Raw genomic sequence first — 23038 nt, 5'->3', positions numbered from 1 at the left:
CTTGATGGTTAATTGACAATTAATTTGAGAACCCAGAGTGAAGCATGGGACATCTCACAAGGACACGCGATAGGAAGTGCTAACCAAAAGGAAGCTTGGAAGGCCAAGTTCAATCTTAATAACAGCCATGGTTGTTTTTTAAGATAAGAGCTTCCCCTGATATCCATGTGACACGCCCCCTCTTTCTTTTGATGATTGGGTTTTCCAAGTAATAACAGAAACCTCTTGTTCTGAATGACACCATAGCAATGTTGTCAGCTGCAATCCATTGTTTTCTATGTATGCTGACCCTGAGCTGGGCAGTGTGTGTGTGTGTGTGTGTGTGTGTGTGTGTGTGTGTGAGAGGGGGGGGGGAGGGAGAAAGAACTTACTCAACCATCACACATCACAGTGTCATTTAGAGCCACTTTCTGGGTAGCAAGACCCCATCCCAGGCTCTGAACACTTAAAAAGAATCTATTTAGGCATCAGACCAGTTCAGTTTCTTACCATCTACGGAACGACTGAGATAAGTTTAGAATCAGGATCTTTCTAAAAAGTCAGCAACTTGTCACACTGAGGATATTAGGAGTTTCTGGAATATTCCTGAGGGTGAGTTGGCATTAGGACCCACAGGGAGACAGATAACCATATATCAGAGCTGAGTAGCCATGGTACATCCTCCAAATGTGATAATGGCAACTGGTTGCCATGTTAGTTTCCAATATCATCTAGAACTAGTTTGGGCATGGAATACTCAAGACTAGGTCCTAGGTAATCTTCGTCATACTGTGTAGATCCCGAAACAAAGTCAGCGAGGCCAAAACTAGTTGGTCTTGTTCTACGATGTATTTTTGTACTGCACTGGGAACAGTGTCTGGTGTTTGTTGAATAGAAGCCAAGAGTAACCATTCTGTTGGCCAGTTGCTGAGGAAGCCCAGGCTCTCAACTACAGTGCCACTAAACTTAAGAATAGGGCCTCTGGTCACCAACCTCTTTCTTGTGGTGTCACCGGCCACGGGACTCCCCTAGTTTCATCTCATAAAGTAGCGGTGTGGCTTCTGCTCACACTGGAATGTTCCTTTCCAGTTTTACCTCAGAAAACAGCAGCGAGGCCAAGCAGTGACTCATAAGGCTGCTGCAGAGCCCTACCTGTACGTGCTGAAAAGAAAGGTTATGAGTGGATTGCTTGGTGCCAAAGATGGATGGAATATTAATAGCACATAGTTCTCTCTTTTAGATGTACCTGTTGGGCGAGCTTACATTTGCTGTTTTGGAGATGTCTAGCTGTATGTTCTGTTTCTGGAGTCAACGTTTGCAGCTGTCCTTGGATTGATGAGTGGCAGTGGGCGTTTGGTGCCACCCATAATACTGTTCTCCTCATAAAAGTGACTGACAGACATCCCTCCTTATGTGGAAGGAGGCTCTTCTCGGGTTATTTGGGATATGCATGGGGATCCTCATAGATGGACATTAAAGAAAGTGGTGTGATGAGGACCAGGGGAGGCGGTGGATGCAGGGGGCATTGTACATTGGGGGGTGGGCATCAGGGATTCAGCATATGAGGAAAGATGCTGAAACATGACCTCTGTGTGTTAAGGCATGGCAGCCTGAGACCTGATTTCTATGTGTTAGTGCATGACAGTGGCCAATGGCCACAAGAGGGGAGAAGGACATCCTTGGGCTCAGGTGTCAGCTCAAGCTGGTTTCTCTCCATATTCCTGCCATCACACCCAGATCCTGTGGAAGAATGAAGGAAAAGAGGGTTCTTTTATTGTGTGTAGTTGTTTATTTTAGTTTGGGGGTTTTGGTGTTGCTATTGTTGCTTATTTGTTTTAGCTTTTTTAGACAGAGGTTCATGTATAACAGGCTGGGCTCCATCTTGTCATACAGATGAAACTCTTGATCCTCCTATGTCAAGCTTCTGGGTGTTAGCAGGTGTGAGCTACCATGTTGGCCAGGGATGGTGTGGGCATCGATCCACTGCAATCAGCAATGTATGAGTGCATTAGCAGTACCCACTCCAGGAGTTTTCTAGCCCTCTTATGTGCAGAAAATATTCACAGAGGCCAACAGATTCATCTCTATGAAATTAAGGCATACTTGAAAAAGATTAGCAAAGAATTGAAAATGTTTTTAAATGACAAATGGGTACATGGGGTTTGTCGTCTTCACTTCTTTATTGTGAATATTTATTTATCTATTTATTTATTTATCTATCTATTTATTTATTTATTTATTTCTGAGTGTTTGGGAAGAACCCAGTGTACCTCACAAGTCAGTATGGGCTTTACCATTGAGCTACACTTTCAATCACCCAAATAATTTTGTTTTCGGATGTCGATGATCACCATAAGGCTCTGTGTGTGTATGGTTTGTGTGTATGTACTTTTGTGTGATGTATGCACATTTGGAGGCTAGAGGTTGTCATTGGCTCTCTAGCTCTCTTGTGTTCCACTCTGTTTTTTGATATCAGGTCTCCCACTGAACCCAGAGTCTACCATTTCACCTGGACTGGATGGCCAGCAATGTCCTAGGATGTTTGTCTTTGTACCCACAGTACTGGGGTCACAGACATGCACCACTGTGGCCTAGCTTTTATAGGGTTGTTAGGGGACCCAGACTAAGGCCCTCATGTGTACAGCAAGCCCCTTTACCCACTGAGCCATCTTCCCTGTCCTCATCTTTTAATTTTTGTGCCTTACATCTTTTGGTTTTTTTTTTTTAAGTCAAGTCACACTTATACTTTAATTTGTAATGAGGAATTTGCATTTCTAAAAAAAAAGTACAGGAAGTTATAAAAAGAAAAAAATATGATCATGCGACTTAAAGATGAATTTCCATATTTTCCCTTATTCTTGATAAGTATGCCTGGAATGAGAACCAAAGCCCACAGAAGCCTTTTGTCCCAGCATTAACCCGGCAACCTGCCTGTCAAAGGCACATGTGCCCTGCTCCGCAAACACTGGTATTTTCTCCCCTTGGTATACAAAGCAAATGGAACATGGAAGCAAATGGCCCTGCATGGCTGTGTTTAAATTAATCATATGCTTTCTTACGAAAAGTAAAATAAACAATCTTCAAGCACAGCTACTGTGGAGTATTTACCCAATTATTTTTAAGCTGGGAAAATAAGGCCCAGAGTGTCTATTAGGCATGTCGTAACAGTGCAGTCACATCATCTAGTGCATCTGTTGACCGCATCCATACACTCGGGAATTTTAAAATCCTACCAATTGCTGTCCCCGTCCCTTAATGATTCAGCTTTAGAGTGTGGAGGCTGCAGGGTGGGGCAAAGGGGCTGTGTCCCCTGAGGACTGCCTTGAGTATTAGAGCTGGCAGTGCTCAGCAAGCTATTGATTACATAGTAAAACTTCACTGTTGCCGGCTAATCTGAGGAGGAAGATTGGCCATTGTGGAAAGCTGTAAGTAAACTCCTTTTAGAATGATACAGTGTTTGATTTGTTTACTAGTCTGTACCCTGACTTGTTTCCCTAACCTTTTACTGAACGCAGAGAGCATTTGCAGGCTTTGAGGAAATCTGAGCAAGGGCAGGCATTAGGGGAAACTAAGGAGTTAAGAGTCATGTCGTGTAACAATGTCTTAGTGGTTATTTATTTATTTTATTCTTCCATACTTAGGAACATGGTGTGAAGAATTTCTGCATGACACAAAATGGCCTCTTGTACTTGCCTTAAAGTACTCCAAAATAGGAAAAAGAAAAAGAAATGAAGTCCGAGTTCATTCATCCGTTCGTCCTCTGTAGCTTTGTGTGTGGTAGAATACTTTTGTAATAAAATGTTAGGGTTTTTTAAAAGGTAAATATAAGGATACAGTAGCATGCACCCGGGTGAGGCCTATGGAGAAGTTTGGCTGTTACCTTCAGCAGGGCACCACTAGTTCAGAGAGCATTCTTAGGTTGGCTGAAGGGTACAGAGGTGTATTGTGCTCTGTGCTTTATACTCCTCAGAAGTGTAATTGTTTATGTTCACTGTGTATTTTATAAACATAAAATGTGAAGCTAAGCATTCTAGCTCTCTCTCACACACACGCATACACATACACACAATAAATAAATAAAGTTTTAATATAAACCAGCCCATGAGAAGTACTTGACTCATATGCATGTGTTTGTGTTTGTGCATGTGCGTGCCTGTATTAGTGTGTATTTGTGCATGAGTGTATACGTGTGTATGTATGCGCGTGTGTGTGTGTGTGTGCATACACACGTGTGTGCTCTTTAAATGCTGTCTTCTGCATGGACTGACTGAGAAAAGACTAGATAAGTGAATGGGATAATCTAAATGTTTTTAATATAACTCAGAAGAGAAGAAAGACCATAAATAGATACAAACTTAAGCTTCTTAAGCTTTATGTCAAAGCATTATATCCTAACCAACATCCCTTTAATATAATAAATTTAGAACATACATGAATATAATAAACACATTAAATATATGTGAAGCACAGTCCTTTTTGTTGTAAAAGTTCAGACATTTCCCTTCATAAATGCTATATGGGATATCTGAGTTCCTTTATGGTGTTTTGGCTGACAGCAAATGACCTTTCATGAGACAGACATAGATCTTAGCAGTCACACACCTTCCCAGGAGCAGCGGGGTATAAATTCACCAGGCCTGTTCTGCTTTGGGCTTCAGACAACCAATGGAAAAGTGTTATCTCAAGGAATGGCTAGATGGTCACATCTGGCCAGAATTACCTTTCTAATGTATGGGTGTTAAGGAGCTACAGCAACTAACACGGAGATAATGAAGCAGCCTTCTGCCTCTTTAGGTCTCTATTTTAATCTTTGTGGTTGGTAGTAACAAACATGGAGTGACTGTAGAGATGGCCAGTGAGGAACGAATATGCTGGTCTGAAACGTATGTCACAACCCCGGTCACTGGCTTGAGCCATGGAAAGATGAAACTTATCTAGCTTTAGGCCCAGCTGCATCTAGACATTCAGGACACTGGACACTGGTCCCTGCATGCCTTAATTGTGATGAACTCTGTGGGCCTCAGGATGTGGGGAGCACTTCTTCCTGTGAACCACCAAAAGTGGCCCCTGGCGCTTCATGATCAATCCTATCAGCTCATTAACCTCCCGGGGGAGGGGGTTAAACAGTCTTACAGAGGACACCCATTGCCTCCCTTTAGGTCATCTGCCATTTCCACCTAAACCAACCACTAGCACCAAAGGTCTGCAGCAATGTGGTTGGCCAGGCCTCCGGTCATGAGGTATAAGCTCAGCATTAAATGGGTGGACACGGCTCCAGATAACCATGTAGAGAGAGGACCCAAGGATAGGTGTCCAGGGAAAAGGAAGCGTTGAGCTGTTGGCTTGGCTGGGTATGGATCAGGCCGAGGCTGGAAGGAGTTGCCCTCCAGACAGTTACAGCATATGGATTTGCCAATGACCTTACTTCAACAGCTCGGAACCTTCTATGGGGAATGTGTGTTCCTGAGCAAGTAAACTGACACATCTCTCTGCTCCTCCTCAGCTGCTGGAATGCTAGCTCACACTTCACGCCATGTTGCCAGTTTAGGATCGCCCTCTCCTTGTCTCTGAGGCCATGAGCATTGTCACTCCACAGTGACACCAAAAATAAAATATTTTTATAACCATGGCACGCCTGCCGACTCCCTTTCATGAAGCTTTCAGAAACGAGGTAGGAGTATGGCGAGAACGTGCAACCTTCTCTGGGGCCAGGAATGCTGGCTGAACTTGTGAGAGCCTTGTGCTCTCCTGGGAGCCCTCTAGGGCCTAAGAGATGGAAGTCTGGCTACCCTCCTCCCACTCTGTCAGATTTCATTCTGTGTCACGTTTCCCATGAGAAATAAGTCTGCACAATTTAAGAGGAAAAGAAAGAGTTGAAACCCTTACAGTTTAAACCTCGTACACCCTCATCCTTAAGGACTCGGGGAGGCAGGTGGGCTTGTCTGCTCAGGCATCAAAGTGTCAGGAGCACATCGCACTCCCCACTGCCTCTCCTTTTAAGTATTTCTCTCCTCTACTCGCCTCCCTCCAAGTGACTACAAAGAGGATTTAGCCTAAACATCTCTGCAGCCCTCAGTCACTGACAACAGCCCTGTGCAAACAGGCATTGGATGAAAATTCCTCACCTAGCTTTAGATAATCAGCCAATGCCATATTTTCCAGGTCATGCATGGAACCAAAGTCATCAACTTAAATGCTTCTCAGATTGCAGAGACCAATCCCAAGTGTGAGCATAGGGGAAGGTGGTGACAGTGTGAGGAACATGGCTGCTCCTGTGACATAAGCTGGGACTCGCGGCCAGCTGTTGTCATGATGAAGAAACAGCCATGGCACTTTTGTGTTTGTAAAAGAAGACTAAAATCTGAATGTCCCTGTTTAGTATTCTGTTACCACCCCAGAAAAGGACGAACTCCAGGAGTAGAAATGGAGCTTCACCCCAGTTCTCAGAAACAGTACGGTGGCTTTTTTTTTTTTTTTTTTTTTTTTTTTTTTACTGCACTATATGGCTTTATTTTGGAGGAAGGGGTCTGGAGAAGGACGGATTCAATGGAAAAATGGAGTTTGTTGTTGGGGCACAAAGCATCCTGAGCAATTGTGCCTGGAATTCTGGATCTCAGGTCTGGTCAGACACCTGCTGCATGAGGCAGTACTTTCTTCCCCGTGACTGTGAAATTCCTTGTCTTGATTTGGTGATACCTCCCATGATGTTGTACTGACAGTTTAAAATCTCTCCTGGAGATGGGCTGTGGCCACCAGCTTGTGGCATGATCTTACATCCTGTTGAATGGGAGCCTAGTAGTCCAGCAGAAAGCATCTAGACACCAAGATTCCCCTCCTGGACATATATGCCATGGGGAAAGTGGCAAAGGGCCCCTAGGGAGCCATTGAGTACTTTATAGGCTAATCTGAGTACACTTCTCAAGGTTGCAAATGGCATGGGCTGCAGGAATTCCTCCTAAGCACCCCAGAGAGAATTAAGATGGAAAACACTGAGTCTTGTAACCCGAGCAGGAGTCTGCATGGTGCAGGGGTTCTTGCAGCCTGCCTGCCAGGAGGCCAGAGGGCTACACTTGTGAACTCAGTAAATGAGGCAGCTGGGAATCACAGCCACATTCCTGAGCTTTCCTGGAGAGAGCTGAACTGCCCCTGAACCTGGAGTGTTCGCCTGGCAGGTTCATGCTGGCCCCTGATGTCATTTCAGCATGCATGCAAGGGACAGGAAAGAGAAGCTCTGTGCTCTGAAGAGCCGCCTGCCGTGCCTGGACTGACTTCTAGCCAGGGAGCCCTTGACCGCTGTTTTCTTTGGCATCAAACTGGGCTGAGTTGCTTGAATTCCCTTTGAAGTTCAGGGGCTTGGGGAGAGCAGTAGCACAGCCTACATTCCTTACTCCAGAAGGCAGGCACAGGGGTCTGGGGTTACAGAGCTGCCAAGAACCAGGCCTTTGTTGGAAAGGTCATTTTGGTGTGACTACGGCTTCAGAGTCTAGTCTTTCTCCCTCTGATGCCTCACAGGTTGCTTCAGCAGCAAAGCCAAGCCCATATCCCCAGGCCTTGTTGACTTGCTTGCTGGAGAATGCTTGGCTGGAGAATTGTGGAAGAAAAGCCCTTTGTGTGTTCATACAAGGACAAGGATTTTTGCCCACTTTGGCTGCTGTGCAGGTGCTGATGTAGAAAAAGACCAGAAATGTCCCTATCCCAACAGAGAGAATTATGAGAGACCAGACTCTTCCCCAGCCCCAGCTCAGGTACAACTAGATCTAAACCCCTCGCCTGTTGATTGCCATGCCCAAGAGGAGTCAATAGAACAGCAATGGGCTTGTAACTTGTGAGGTTCACACATGAAGCCTGGGAATCAGCCTTTGGGACAGAGTGGACAGCACTGTTTTAGCCGTATAAAAGCATTGTACATAGGCCCTCGAAAGCAGACTCTCTTGAGAAATTCCAGGAGAGAGAGAGGGGGGCTGTTGCTATGCCTGAGCATGATGGTGCAAAGAGTTAAGAGAAAAATGGTGTCTGTAAGGTTCTGGGTGGTTTTCTTGACTTGACACAAACCCACATATATCTGGGAAGAAGGAATCTCAATTGAGGAATTGCCTTCATCAGCCTGGCCTGCAGGCAAGTCTGTGGGAGCGTTTTCTTGCTTGATGATTGATATAAGAGAACTTAGCCCATTGGTGTACTAAGACCCCTGGGCAGGTTGTGCTGGCTTGTTTTAGAAAGCTGGTTGAGCGAGCCATGGGGACGAGGCTAGAAAGCAGAACTCCTCCGTGGCCTGTGCTCCAGTTCCTTACCTGCTTGAGTTTCTGCTTGGCTCAGTGACAGCTGTGATCAGGACATGTAAGCCAAACACACCTCGTCCTCCCCAGCTTGTGGTTGACCGTGGTGTTGGATCACAGCCTTAGAGACCTAGCTCCTACATGTCGATAGGGCAGACAGTACCAGTTAACATGAACTCATGAAAGGATTGCTTTTCCTTTAGTGAATCTTTACAGTTACATTGAAGGGTTGTGATCCTAAAGAACACACCTGGTTCCACAATCAGTTCCTGAAACGGGATTTTCATTTTGTAGTCCCATGTAGGGGCTGGAGACATATTCTGAGCCATCTCTTGTGTTAGGCACATGGAGAGGGTTGTGATCTGACTTTAGGCCACGCTAGGACCATCCTCCTTTTTATTTTGTCTTCTGTGAAATACTTCCTAAGTCTTGCTTGCTGCTTTGAACTATTTCTTACAGCACAGTGCCATGAGTGACCCTTATTCGCATAGTTGGAGTATCAACACTGTCCTAGTTGCTCATGACACAGGAGTAACTAAGGGACCAGCCATGTCATTTGCAGGCCTCAGCATGAAGTAAAAAATAAGAAGCTCCATTGTTTGTAAAACCAGAAAAAAAAAAAAAAAACACACACACACACACACTATGAAAGGTATTAAAATCTAAAGCTTTCTCTTTGCTTCCCTGGCCTCTGTCTACTTGTCATGATTTTGCTATGTGGTATCATCTTCCTTGGGCAGGGAGATAGGGATGAAAAGGACCTGTGTCAGAGGCCCCTCCCTCACCAGCCCACCTGCTGCCATGTCCTGTCGGTGCCTGTCCCCTTGGGAAGGCCGGGGAAATCTAGCAAGGTGTCTCCCCAAAGCATGGGCTCCTGGCTCTGGTCCACAGTCAGTGAGTGACTGAACTACACAGTTGCTCCAACCATATGCCAGGGTGTGGGAGACTCACAGAGAACACAGTGACACCGCCTGCCCCACCCCAGTGTACACCACAAGTACAAACATCTTACCCCAACCATGTCCATGCCCAGGCCCCACCAAGGTTGGAGATAAGCCACAGAAGCAGGAAGAGGAAGCTGGGCAGAACCCTTAAAGGGACTACACCAGAGCCGTGTATCTGTTGCATGCTTCACAGAGTCATTGGATTCCCCTTACAAACCTGTACAGATAAAATTGGAAGATGTTCAAGGCAGTGACTATAAAGCATTGAGCCCCCACACAGGGTCTCTTTAAGTATAAGAAGCCAGCTCTGTTAGTTTGAAAAGAAGAAGATAGAGATATGATTCCAAGCCAAGTAAATACAATTTCCACTAATTAGGGCTACGTAAGTAATAAGAAGGTCTAGACAAAAACAGATTTAAAACAAAAAAACAAAAACAGCTGGTAGGCAGACAGGCAGATTCCTGGAAACGTCATTTAAGGCAAGATCCCCGATCAAAAGTATTCGTCAGGGTTTGAGTTGGGAAAGTTGTTCCAGGTAGAGGGAAGAGCAGCTTTGACATCCACCATGTGGGAAAGAGGTTGGCTCGTTGAGGAGCCTGGAAGGAAGCGTTGGGTCTGGGTGTTGGTTTTGGAGAAGAGGCTTCTGGGAGAAAATGGGAAAGAGTGGGGATCAGGAAGCACCTGGGAGTCAGGAGCAGTGTTTAGCTCTCTGCCAAATGTGAGCTGTGCTCCTCAGACACACTGTCTCTGCCATAGTGGCCGAACCTACTGCAACTACACTCACAAAAAGAACAGCGACTCATCATCAGTTCCCATAAGTGGTCCCTGTACCTCTCTACCCCTTCCTGCTGCAGTTAATTTGTTCCTGAAAAGCATAGCCTTCCATCCCAAGGAAATCTCTAACAGAAAACATGTAGAGTTGAGTTCATTTGGTTCCTCCTTCTAAAGGGGGTTTCACTGGGCAGATAGGGGACCAGTGCTGGCCCATCTGTTGAAGGTAATCTAAAAATCTTAGCATGCTCTGTACTTTCCATTTACCTCCTTGAAATAGAAAAGTCCCGTGTCTCCATCGCAACCTCACAAGAAAATGCTTATCTGAAATTGGGTAAAGACAGCCCACAGCAGGTGCATAGTACAGCTCTTTGCCTAGTGCTACTAGGAGATAAGAGAACAGTTTCTAGGTTCCCACCAGGGGATAGTGCTGGGAGCCTTGCCCTAGCACGGAGCAGCCTGAAAGGTGAATGCTTTGAGTAATGAAAAGCAAAAGGTCCCACTCTGGGCACCAAGTTAGAAATAGGCAGATCACATGGGGCCAGGCTGAGTGCTGGAATTTGCCGCAAAAAGAGACACAGAAATTACCCAGCCTGCAAAATAGCTGATTTTAGATGCTTGGAGAAAGTTGTAATTGTGAATGCCTTGACTGTTTAATGGGGTATCTTTGTCCTGGATTTGTAAGAGAACAAACAAAAAAGATTTCAAACAGAGAAGAAAGCTTAGTGTCACACGAGAATGGGACTCTGAAATGGCCAGAGAAAGTCCCAGAAGTAATTAACCGGGATCCGGTAATTGTTACATCTTCAGCCTGTGTGTTGAGATGAGCTGATTAGGGCATCTCTCAGAAAAAGGAGAGTGAAGCTTCCTTGGAGGCATTAGGGAGTAGGTTCCCCAGCTCCATTTCAGTTTTTAGGTACTTATTTTATGGATGGCTTTTTCCTCGCATAACAAAAGAATCATTTGTTTTCCGTTAAGGACCTTGACCCTGTAATCAGACTGAACTCAATGCTATTTAAAATCAATTCCATTTCTTGACAAGAGAAGGTGCCTCAAATTTTAGGACATGACGCCACACCTTCACTTAGGAAACAGCTCCATATGTCTGCCCATCAGCAAGTTGATACGTAAAATACCCCCATCAAAAACCAGTTAATAAAATTGGATCTCGTCATATTCACTAGGAAAATCTATTTGAGTTCTATTTGATAGGAAGTTGGAGTATTTGTGTTCCAACCCATCATTGGAAAGATTTTTTTTTCCCATTAAGTATATTAGGCAACAACTTTGGAGTAAGTAAAGGTGTACTCTATGTTAGATCATAGATTTAAGGCAATTTCTTAGGCTGATTACTTCATATCTTTCCAATCCCTTTGAGATATGTGGTCTCCCCCGCATGAAGTAAAGCAGATGAGATGACCTTTGACACGTCTAATGCTGGTGTTATGCTTGGCCCATTCCAATCTGTTACTGGAAGCTTCATGAATGATCAAAATCTACCCCAGCCCTGCCACTCGACTCACTCAAATGCTGTATTTTAGAAACTTTCATTTTACCCAAAGAGTTAAACGTGTGGTGGTGTTTTTGTTTTTTAAAAAGGAGTAATAAAATATACGTAAGACTCAGCCACCTTGGCCATCTTTCTATGCACAGTTCTGCGGCCTCCACTGCTCCTCACGACTATCTTTCTTCCTACGTACTCTTCCATTGCCCCAAACAGACGCTCTGTAACCATTAAGCAGAATTTTTTGTTTGTTTCTGTTGGTTAGTTTAATGGGGCTGTTTGAGATTTTCTAAAAATTGGCTTGGTGTTTCCCCTGCCCCGCCCCCTCTCCTGCTTCTTTGGTCTGTGTGCCCTCAGGCTCTAACTCATGTCAAGTCCCAGCTGTGTACTTGTCCCTGGATGGGAAGCTCAGCCCTCCCATCATGGACTTTTATACAGGCCATAGAGCTTGTAGTTATTGCCCATCAGAGTCAGGTTTGAGCCATTGACCTAAAAGCCAGCCGCTCATGTCTCCCAGGCCCCACTGTGGTCATGCACCTCTTTTTGTTAACTTCCCCCACCACTGAGCCAGTCCTTGCAGTGTGTTCTTTTCAGCCTTTATTTCCTCTGATGAAGATGAAGGCGTTTTTGTACCAGAGCTTCTCGGCCACATCCTGTGCTGTGTGCTAGCAGGGACAGAGCTAATGGGTTTAAATTCACATAGAGAACTTGAAAGCAGCAAGTCACACACACACTCATTGTCGAACACATGGTTAATTACTTGATGTGGATGCTTTGTGGATGGACTCTTGGTCACCAATATGTGTCCACATCATCTTTGCTTTGCACATGTGCTTTTTCTAACTTCTTGCTCAACTTTAACATGGAGATGAATCCTCTGGCGTCCGTTAGCCACTGCTCCCCAGTAGACTTAATTTATTGTCACATTTTGTACCCTACAAACATGTCTCCGGGTGAAGCTTTAAAAAATAAAAATGAGCATTTTGATTGTCTTGCAGTTTAAAGTGATCCTTTTCTGCTACCAGGGTATTGCCATTGGCAAAGGTATTTTTTTGGGGTCTTGATAGCAGTAACTCTGTCTAGGCTGGAGCCTAATTCTTATATTTATAGACATACAGAATAAAATATGTGGCTGCACACACACACACACACACAATCTGCTGAGTCCATCTTGTATCATTCATATGTATATGTGGTTAGGGCTGACCACTTAAGGTTGGATAGCCTATCATGGGGATCATGCCTGGTAAAGACTGATTCTCTCAGCAGCCATTAGCTGCCTATAGCTCTTCATCTAGCGTCTGGCCCTTGTGATGTTACCCACATCCAATTGGAATGTCAGCTGGTGTCATCATTGTACAGGTCTTGTTTCGGTACCCAAACAGTATAGGAAAACTTCAACCAGGAACACCCTGGATTTAGAAGTGCTATGTAAACTACTGGAATATTCTAAACTCATTGGCTTGAATTCTGTAAGGGCACCACTCTGCAAAGAAGCCCCCTTTTGTTAGGGCAAACTTCCTAATCATGTAAACGATGCTATTGAAATATTAAAAAGTAATTTTATCAAGTGGCTATGTCTTTTCTCGGGCTCCAAAAGTCCATGAAGCATCTCATTTCATGCTCACCGCAGTCTTGAGGCAGGTATCTTCATTCTCTTTGTTTTATGGAGCAGAGGGCTAAGTCCAGCTGGCAAGCTGTTTTTCATGGCTCCTTGGGGGCAGAGGGAGAAAGGTTGGAATCTGAGCTTCTTCTGACTTCACTCTTAAGGTCTGCTCAATCTACTCTCATCTCCCTTCCTCTGGGAGATCATCCTCTCTTCCTTTGTACTCACAAAGAAGCCTGTTGCACCCAGATCCTGGACCTGAACACATGAGTCAGACTCACTAGGAAGAGACATTAGACTCATTTCTATAGAGGAATTTGAGGTTCTGAATTTGTAACTCACATGCTCACGTGCACTGCCTATGCAGAACTAGACTGTGTTCACAGCAGCAAGTTTCTGTACTTTGCCCCTTCCCAGGGCCCTTTTTCCCCTTCCAGGTAGCTCTGTGCCCACCTCCTGTCCTCTAGTAGTAGTTGTAAAGCTGAAGAAAGCAACTGCCTCCTGCTTGATTTTCTCTCCAGCTTCTTCCTCCAGCATCTTGAAAGGTCTTTTGGTTAAGGACATGTGTGGAGGACTCGACTTTCATATCCAGCAGGCACACTGACCAGCTGATCACTTCCCTGGACAGCGAGCCTCTGACCTCATTACTCCATTGCGTGTTCAGATCATCTCATGGGATTTGTAGCTACCAGGTCACCACGGCCTGATCCGGAGCCCAAACCCAAAGTTCTGCCTATGTCTGACACATCTCTGCTGCACTTCAAACCCTAGCAGGGTAAATTCAGACTCTGCCTCTCCCTGCTGTCTTTCTCTAGTTTCTCTGCCTCCCCAGGCTTACTGAACACAGCAGGTCTGTTTCTTGCTCAGCCAGGAGCTCCTGCCCACACCCATTTCCTGTTTGCTTCCTGTCTTCCTTTCTATGTGTGGCCTAAGACTCCCATCACTTTTGCCAGGACTATTGTACCTCCTTCCTGATTCGCTTTCTTCTTCCCTCCCTCCTTCCTCCCCTTCCTTCCTTCCTTCCTTCCATTCTTTCTCATTCTTATCCTTCCTTCCATTTTTTTTCCTACCTCCAGTCTTCTCTTTGTTATAGTCTCAAGCATTATGATTTCCCTAAATCTCCGCTTGTATGTCTCTTCCTTATGAGACATTCATAAGTCCCATTGGGGAATAGAGTTGATTACTGTGCACAGCGTCCACGTCCCTCCTCAGCCTTTCCCATCTCTATTGCCTTCTCTGCACCACCCAGACTTTATGAGGCATCCATGCTGCCTCCCAAATGCACCAGGGAGTGTGTCCTTGTGTCCATGTTCTCCTCTATCTGAGACACCCTTCCTGACCTCCTCAGTTAAGCCTACCTCCTCTTCACACCAGTTGGGTTGCGCTTTTCATTTCTAGCAAAGGGACTGGGCTCATTGACTTTCTGTCTTTCCCCCAGAAAACAAATCAGGCAAAAGTAGAGGGAGTTGCTGCCAGCTCTGAAGCTTACGTGGGTCATGAATAGGTCACCAATAGTTAGCAGCCACTTTCCCACTACGGTAGCTACTGTGATTTCTGTGATTAAAAAAAAAAAAAAAAAAAATACATGACAAACACAACTTAAAGAAGGAAAGGCTCATTTTTGCTCTCAGTTTGAGGGAAGCAGGGTGTGAGGTGGCCAGTCGTATCTCATCAAAGGTCAAAGTGGGGAGAGAGAGGAGTGCTGGGGATCACCTCTTTCTCCCTTTTCTTAAGTATGACACCTGTGGAGTAGTGCCACCCACCACATTCAGGTGGGTCTTCCTTGGTCAGTTAAACCATCTGGACACACCCTACTGACACATCCAGAGGTGTTTTCCTGGGTCAAGTTGACAATGAGACTAACTGTCACATCTATTGACCCTCTTTGCAAGAGCATGCAGTCCCACAGGGGACTGTGGGCAGAATTATACCTGTGGTGTCTCCTAAATCCTTCCAGACTATTCCTCTGTGGGGTCTGAGCTGTGAATAATGTGATGAACCAGATTATTTGCTTTAACTTGTGGCACATGTACCTATTTGATGTCACCACTCCCTACCCGTTAATGAATAGATATGTGCTTGATTGCATGGAAGCCACTTTGCCCAGACAAGAGAGAGGGGCAGGAAACTTAAAAGAGCTTTCACAATATCCTCTGAGGAACACAAAATGAATTTGTTCCCTCTGTAAACACTGCAGAGCTTGGAACTTGGCATCCTTCTTTCCTGGGACAGTCAACAGTACTGTATAGTAATAGCCCATTGCTGGAAATCTTGCCTGGCTGTAATGTTACTTGCTTTCACACACCTCATTATCATGCTGGCTCCGCCAGATGGACTCCACCTGTCCCTAGGTAGCGTTTTCACTGCTGTGATGAAAACTCATGACCAAAAGTAAGTTGGAGGGGAAAGGATTTGCATGGCTTACATTTGCACATCACCGAAGGAAGCCAGGACAGGAACTCAAACAGGCCAGGAACCTGGAGGCAGCAGCTGATACAGAGGCCATGGAGGGATGCTGCTGACTGGCTTGCTCACCCATGGCATGCTCAGCCTGCTTTCTTATAGCACCCAGGACCACCAGTGCAGGGAAGACCCCACTCACAGTAGACTACGTCCTCCCCTATCAATTACTAATATTTTTAAAAATGCCCTACAGCTGATCTTATGGATGCCCTTCCTCAAGTGAAGTTCCCTCCTTTCAGATAACACCGGCTTGTGTCAAGTTGACATAAAACTAGCCAGCACAGGGACAAATCAGTTTATGAAAGCCCCATGTCTGTGGAATCTCATAAATGGCTTCAAAATAAAGCTCTTCCCTTAATCCTTGTGGATTGTTTCTGGTGGTTTTCTTCCCTCTGAGTGTCCCCCAAGAAACCCTGGGGTGCATACTGTTTCCATGAGAATCACAGTCACCTTTCCTTCTTTAACTGACCTCCTCTAAAGTACGGAGAAGTATCCTCTCCAACTCCGGAGTATGAAGCAGAGGCAAGGCATCTCTCCTCTACTCTCTAACACACTAGAGTTTAATGAGCAGTAGAGCAAGTACCATCGAGAGCAGTTTCCTAAGCCCTCTGCTGTCCAAAGGAAAGCTGATGGTATGTGCTGATGCAGACTGGAAAGCCATGTTCATTCCGGATCGAGCCGGACAGGAACAGTAGCTCCTGAATCTGTCCCGAGGAAAGATGGGGTCACCAGGTGAAGCCGAGTTCATGACTATGAGATGCTCACTGCGCATGCTGTCTGCAGCACACTGGGTCCTTTGCTTGTGTTGGTGGAGCATGAGCTGCACCACTCCTCCTTCATGGTGTATGCATTTAGCTAGTTAATATCACAGACCCAGCAGAGTCTATAAATTTTGAAGGGAGCTTTCTCTTAGTACGTCTCCTGGGTACTGAAGCATCTTTGGTGTAAGTAATTTTTTTTGTGGTGTTGTTATTTTAATGAAATTGCAGACTACCAGATGTTTTTTAAAAAGTAAAAATTAGTATTTTAAGAAAGTAGGCATGCACATGTTTTTGACTCTTCTGAAACCATGTAAGTAAGTGATGGTAAGTGTGGGGAAAGGAGTTGCCTGTTCACTTTTTAACACAACAAAGGGTGTAGAATCTCCGGTGGGTCGTTGTTAGTGACCACTTCTCTCCCCAGGGTTCTCCCCTGGGGATGAGTGTAGAGTTCTTGAGTCCTATGGAACACATCCAACCTTTTTTCTCTTACTGAATTGCTTCAACCTAATGAACTAGACTCGTAATGATATGAATAGAAGTGTTCTTCAGATAAATTATAAATTTAATACAGTCAAATAGGGATGGCCCATTAATATACAAAATGAGCTTGATAGGGAACAGCTAACCCTTGCACGTTCTTATTCTATACCCACTCCAGACACCGCTAGCCCACGCATGCAGAGTCCTCTCGGTGTGCCATGCCAGGCATCAAGTGCAGTCAGTCAGAGAGGCCCTCGGTGTTGAAAACTACTTACCAGCTTTGCATACCGGAAAGAACCCTTAGCTAAGACTTAAAAACAAAGCATTTGTTTGGTGTTTACGTATATGTGTGCAGAGGCACATATATCCTAAGCACATATGTGGTGGCCAGAGGACAACCTTAGGGAATCAGTTCCCTCCTTCTCCCATATGGGTCTCAGGGATCGAACTTGAGTCGTCGGGGTTAGCAGCAAGCCTTTGCCTGCTCAGCCCTCTCTCTAGTCTCACTGAGACTCTTGCTGAAAGCACCATCTAAGTTCTATGAGAAACTTGATTTGAGTACTTCTCCCACTTTTTCCAAAGATAAGGAACAAAAGTACAAGGTTGTCTGCATGTGGACCAAATGTACATCTGTGTGCCCAGCAGTTTGCCCCCGGGGGAAGTAGAATCCTGCTGCCCTTCCTTGCTAGCTACAATCAGTTGTGTTTTCTCCTTTTCTGGCTATTTAACAGTAAAGGAACAAGACGTCTGTGATTGACGTCATACCTTGATATGGGTAGTGTAACTAACTAAAGAAAAAAAGAACAGTTCCTGTGTGTGTGTGTGTGTGTGTGTGTGTGTGTGTGTGTGTGTGTGTGCGTGCGTGCGTGCGCACATGTGTGTGTGAGTGTAGAAGCCAGAAGAGCAGTTTGCGGATTTGACTTCTACTTTTACATGGATTCAAGGGGTCAAACCAGGTTGCCCAGCCTGTGCTGCCGCACCTTTTGGGAGAGAGGTAGAACTCACAGCCTTCCTTCTCAATGGGTCTTTGGCCATCACAGAAGTAGCCTGGACTGAGAGGACAAAGCTTTGTAAGTCAGGCATGAAGCACTGTAATAGTTATTTTTCTCGGTGCTGCTTCAAAATATCCAAACAGGCTGAGGGCGAGAGGATTTCTTTTATTCGTGCTATGTTTTAGAGGTTTCTGTTCATGTTTTCTTGGCAGTAGGCATCATGAAAGTGTGATGGCATGGCAGAGAAGGTTCTCCATGGTAAGTGACAATCAGAGAACATGACAGGAAGGGGCAGGGACAACATACCCTCGAGGACTGGCCCACAGTGACCTTCTTCCACCAACCTGGTCCCACATCCTAAAGTTTCTCACAAGCCCCTATCCAAGGTTCAAACACGTGAGCCAGGCCATAACAAGTCCTGACTAGACTCCATGTCCAGGAAGGATGGGATATGTGTGGACAGCATGGGCTAGCAGATAACTAGACTTCACCTAGGAGGCCATCCACTTCAGAGAAATGCTTGTGTGCAGAACACCAGAAATATGAGACAGCTTGTCTGGATACTGGGCCAGCTCCATTTCAACAGAGGCTCAGAAGGTCAGGTGAAATAGCATACCAGATCACAAGGACCCCCCCCCCCCCCCGGGTGCAGGCACGATAGCCCATAGGCCACAGTTTTGGGGATCATGGCTCTGTTTGACAGGCAGTCACCTGATAAGGAGTATTAATACAGTTATTAATAGTTAGACTCTAGCTTTAGGTCTTACCCCAAGGAGGGTAATTTGAACTTCTCCATAATTGGATTGCTTCCAATAAGATTGCATTACAAACAAAAGGGTTTATTGGAACACCTGGTGCCTGGATTTGTATTAGAATTATATTCCAGTGCACTACACTTGTGCCTTGCCCCTAACCTAATTTCTTTCCTGACCCTACCTACCATCTTAGCCTGCTTCTTCCCCTGCTACCTCTAGCTACATGTGAATGACAGCCTCTGTTTTTCTTTTTTAAATTGCTACACTAAAGGACTCACCATGAATGTGATCTGAGCTGCCTCCATATTCCTCCTAGGCGTGACTCAAGGCAAGGCAAGAAGGGGCAGCTACAGGGTTTCTTTGAGATGCCCCATTACCTAGTTATGATGTGGGTGGAAGTAGGTTTGACCCTATTAGTCCAAGTTCTCATCACAGTGACATTCTCCAGGTACTCATCGGTGGCCTCACAAGCTTTGATCTCCTTTTCAGGTAGAGCACACATGTCAGTCATGGTTTTGGCTAGATCCAGCAGGTGCCCGCCCACAGCAGGAACAGGGACACCCCTTCCCCACGTTTTCTTGGTGGTGTTGAATGTGGTGAGTGACTGGAGGCGGGCGAAGTAGAAGGGAAAGCTCAGTAAAGTTTACACTGAAAAGAGAAGGAACCCATCAAGCCAGTCCTTTACAATTGGAAAATGATTGAAAACAGAAGGGATTTAATTGTTTTGAAGCTCCTGGGCTATTCTGACAAGAAGATAGGATATAAACGAGATGAGATCTGAAGAGGCCAGAACCTTGCCTGGTCTGTGTCCATGAAATGAACAGGGACTTCTGCAAGGTAGAAGAAAGGGGCCAGGTGCAAGATACCCTTAAGGACCTGCCAGCAATGATCTCCTACCAACCTGGTCCCACCTCCTAAATTTTCCCACAAACTCTCATGATCAGCAAGCCCTGTGGGGAGTAGATGTTTTTTCAGTGGTGGGTTGCATAGAACCTAAACTTCTGCTCTTGAGGATCAAAGCTATGTTGAGTGTTCAAGCCTCAGAGGCTATTCAGAGTGTACTTTGAAATATTCCTTATCCCTGTTGATCTTGTAGGGTTTTTATTTGCTTGTTTTGTTTTAAGAAAAACTAGAATGTGGACTAGAGAGCTCAATCTTTCCTTTGACTGCTTACGATTCTGCCACTCCCTTGAACCCAGGAACACAGAAACACTGTGAAATTGCAGTGTCGCTGGAGGTTCGAGATTTGACCGGAGCAGTGATCTTTCCTTCTTCTGATGTAAGATTTTATCTCAACGACCGCTGAGTTGCAAAACTTTTGGCAGTGTTAATCTGGTTCCATACTCTTAAGCATTCAATGAATTTCTCTGCCAAATAAAAACCTTCATTGGTTTGGGGCTAATTTTACTAGTGAACCCTTGCTTTCATTATTTTTGAGTGTGTGAAAATATGTCTGGAGACTAGGAAATACTGAAATCCTGTTGGCTGAGTTTTGTAGCTGGTGAAAAAAGCACTTCAATGTGAATAATCAAGGGTGTAAATGTGAATAATCAAGGGTGTGGTCAACCCAGCTGTTTACCTTTGCTTTTTGGATGGGTGGGTGCTTTTGTAAGATGCTAGTATCAGAGATAGTGTTCTCATGTTAACTTATGGGCCTAAGGAAAATACATTGGCTCCTTCTGGATTTGGATGTTTCCCAGCTATATACATAGGCAGAGCCACCGACACTTCCTGTAGGTCAGCTTCCTCCTCTGTCCAGGGCGTATAAGAGTCTCAGTAGCTAATGTCAGTAAGTGCTTCTTACTGTGTGCCGTACAGTGTTCTGAATGCCAATTGCAGTACTCAGTCCTCATTACAACCTCGCGAGGTGTGCCTAGGAATAATAATGACCCTTCATGATCGACTCCGATGCATTATTAAGTAACTTCATAGACAGCATTGCACAGGCTGCCTGTTACATTCTCTGAAGTCAATATGTGCTGTCAACAGTAGTTCTGATAGTCATCCATTGCCGTGTAACAAATTACCCCCCAAATGCAATGCTTTAAGAAACAAACGCTGTCTAGCCCCCTCAGTTCCTGAGGGTTAGAAAGCTAGGAGGTGTTCAGATGGGTTTTTAAGCTCAAGGTATCTTGCTGTACACTTGGGGCTTGGGTCATCTAAAGGGTGGGTATCCATAAATTAGGGTTTCCTCACAGGGTTGTTGTTACGGTACGGCTCCAGCTCTCCACTAGAGGACCTCAGTTCTTCATCATACAAATGTCTCCAAGGGACTATTTGAGGTATCGTCTGGTCCCCTCTGTATCGAATGACAAGGATGAAAGAGAGGGTTGGAGGAAAGGAGGCAGAGCACAGGATCAAGCAAAAGACAGAGCCGCCGTATCCTTCCTAACTTACTGTCAGAAGTTGAAGGACCAGCACACCCCCTGTTGTTCACAGAGAACAACTTTGAGATACAGTAAGGGAGGGAACTAAATGTGCACAGATGTGAACACTAGGACCCAGGAGTCTCTAGAGGCCAGCTTGGAGGCTGACTCCTAAAGTCTTATTTGCTTTTTATTAATTTATTCATATTACATTTCAATGGTTATTCCATCCCTTGTATCCTCCCATTCCTCCCTCCCTCCCATTTTCCCCTTATTCCCCTCCCCTATGACTGTGACTGAGGGGGACTGCCTCCCCCTGTATATGCTCATAGGGTATCAAGTCTCTTCTTGGTAGCCTGCTATCCTTCCTCTGAGTGCCACCAGGTCTCCCCATCCAGGGGACGTGGTCAAATATGAGGCACCAGAGTACGAGTGAAAGTCATACCCCACTCTCCACTCAACTGTGGAGAATGTCCTGTCCATTGGCTAGATGAGGCTGAGAAGCTTCTGTAAGGCAGGAGACACTGTCAAGAGAACAAAGCGACAACCTACAGACTGGGAAAAGATCTTCACCAACCCTACATCTGACAAAGGTCTAATATCCAAAATATATAAAGAACCCAAGAAATTAAACACTACCAAACCAAATAACCCAATTGAGAAATGGGGCTCAGAACTGAATAGAGAATTCTCAACATAGGAATATCCAATGGCTGAGAAACACTTAAAGAGATGCTCCTTAGTCATCAGGGAAATGCAAATCAAAACGACTCTGAGATTCCATCTTACACCCATCAGAATGGCCAAGATCAAGTCTTATTTGTTTACTGCTACACTCCTAAGAATCACATGAAGGTTTGGGAGCCGACGAGCCTTGGGAAAATGCCCCTGGAATCAAATGCAGATACTGCAGGAAGCCTGCCAGCCTCCACAGTCAGTGTATATGTGGCATCTTGCTGTTTTGATGGATGTTCTCTGTGACTTGTCATTTGCACATCCAGAGATGGTACCACACAGGTGCATTTGCCCTATGCTGTTTGCTCACCCTGGCTTGTATTTTAATATTCCACTACATGTTGTTTGATCTCCTTCCACCGTGGATGCTGCTCATCTTACAGTCAGTTTTAAAAGTATATAGTAACCCCTAGCTAACGGTTCATTTCATTACAGACTGGCTGAAGGCACTGAATTTATATTCAATCATCAGACTGAGCATTTCCCCCCAATTTTCTGGGGGGATCCACTGCAACAGTCTACCTAAATGGATTTTTTGGCCTTTCTCTCAGGCCTGCCTTTGACATTTTCTCAAGAATGTTTATTTTTTAATTTACAATTTTGAGAGGTTTATTTTGAGATGGGTTTTATGCAACAAAATATAATAGGTTCAGAGGCGGAGGGAGACCCTGTGAATTTGAAATTGACTGCCATGAGGGGGAATTACTCATTTCATTTGTAGGAGAAAAATGGCTGGGAACATGAAAGAAGAAAGGTTTCAGGTCTCAATTCACAGACAGGACAAATCCCCTTGCATCAGTGAGCAAGCACGCTTGGTGTTTTGCGTTTGCCATAAACATGCATTTGTGAGGACACGAGGAGGATGAGAGCCTCAACAGGGGACTTCCACAGGGGCCCCTTGGGAAGGAGGCACTGTGAAACCCTGACTTCATCACGCCTCAGAGACAGGGACGTGTGGCACTTGCCTTTTTTCTTGTCTCAGGGCAGAACTGGATAGCCTCATCTGTTCTCTGGAATCTTCTATCCTTTCTAGGTTTTTGCTTGCCTTGGTTTTCAAAAAGAACATGCTGGGACACTTGATGCCTTGTGATCACATATCACCTCATCCAGTTTTGGGTACCTACTCTCCCCGACTCTGATCCTAGAGGATTTAGGGGATGCATCCTGCCCCTGCCCTTGCCCGCACAGCCCACATCAGTGCATTAATTTCCAGGCATCACCCTTCATTAGCAATCCTGTGGCTGAAGGGCTGCATGATGAGGCTACAGGGTCATGAACCATCCCATCCTCTCCTTGGTTCATTTCACAGCTTGCTTCTTTCTTAATACCTCACGGCTCATTTTCCCCCCTTCACTTGGCCAGAAGGACCTTTCTTGGGCCTGAAATGGATGGGGTCTCCTGCTGGT

General features: G+C 45.2%; 1 protein-coding gene across 1 annotated transcript in view; it reads left to right on the top strand.

The window, feature by feature from the left end:
• Positions 1-23038, top strand: part of Pdzrn3 (PDZ domain containing ring finger 3) — a 230530-nt gene that overhangs the window by 119669 nt on the left and 87823 nt on the right. The gene's annotated exons all lie outside the window — the stretch shown is intronic.

Source organism: Acomys russatus, chromosome 13, assembly GCF_903995435.1.
Source record: "Acomys russatus chromosome 13, mAcoRus1.1, whole genome shotgun sequence".
In the NCBI taxonomy this organism is placed as follows: domain Eukaryota; kingdom Metazoa; phylum Chordata; class Mammalia; order Rodentia; family Muridae; genus Acomys; species Acomys russatus.
Note: the sequence above shows the minus strand (reverse complement) of the source record. Positions and strands in the feature narration are given on the sequence as shown.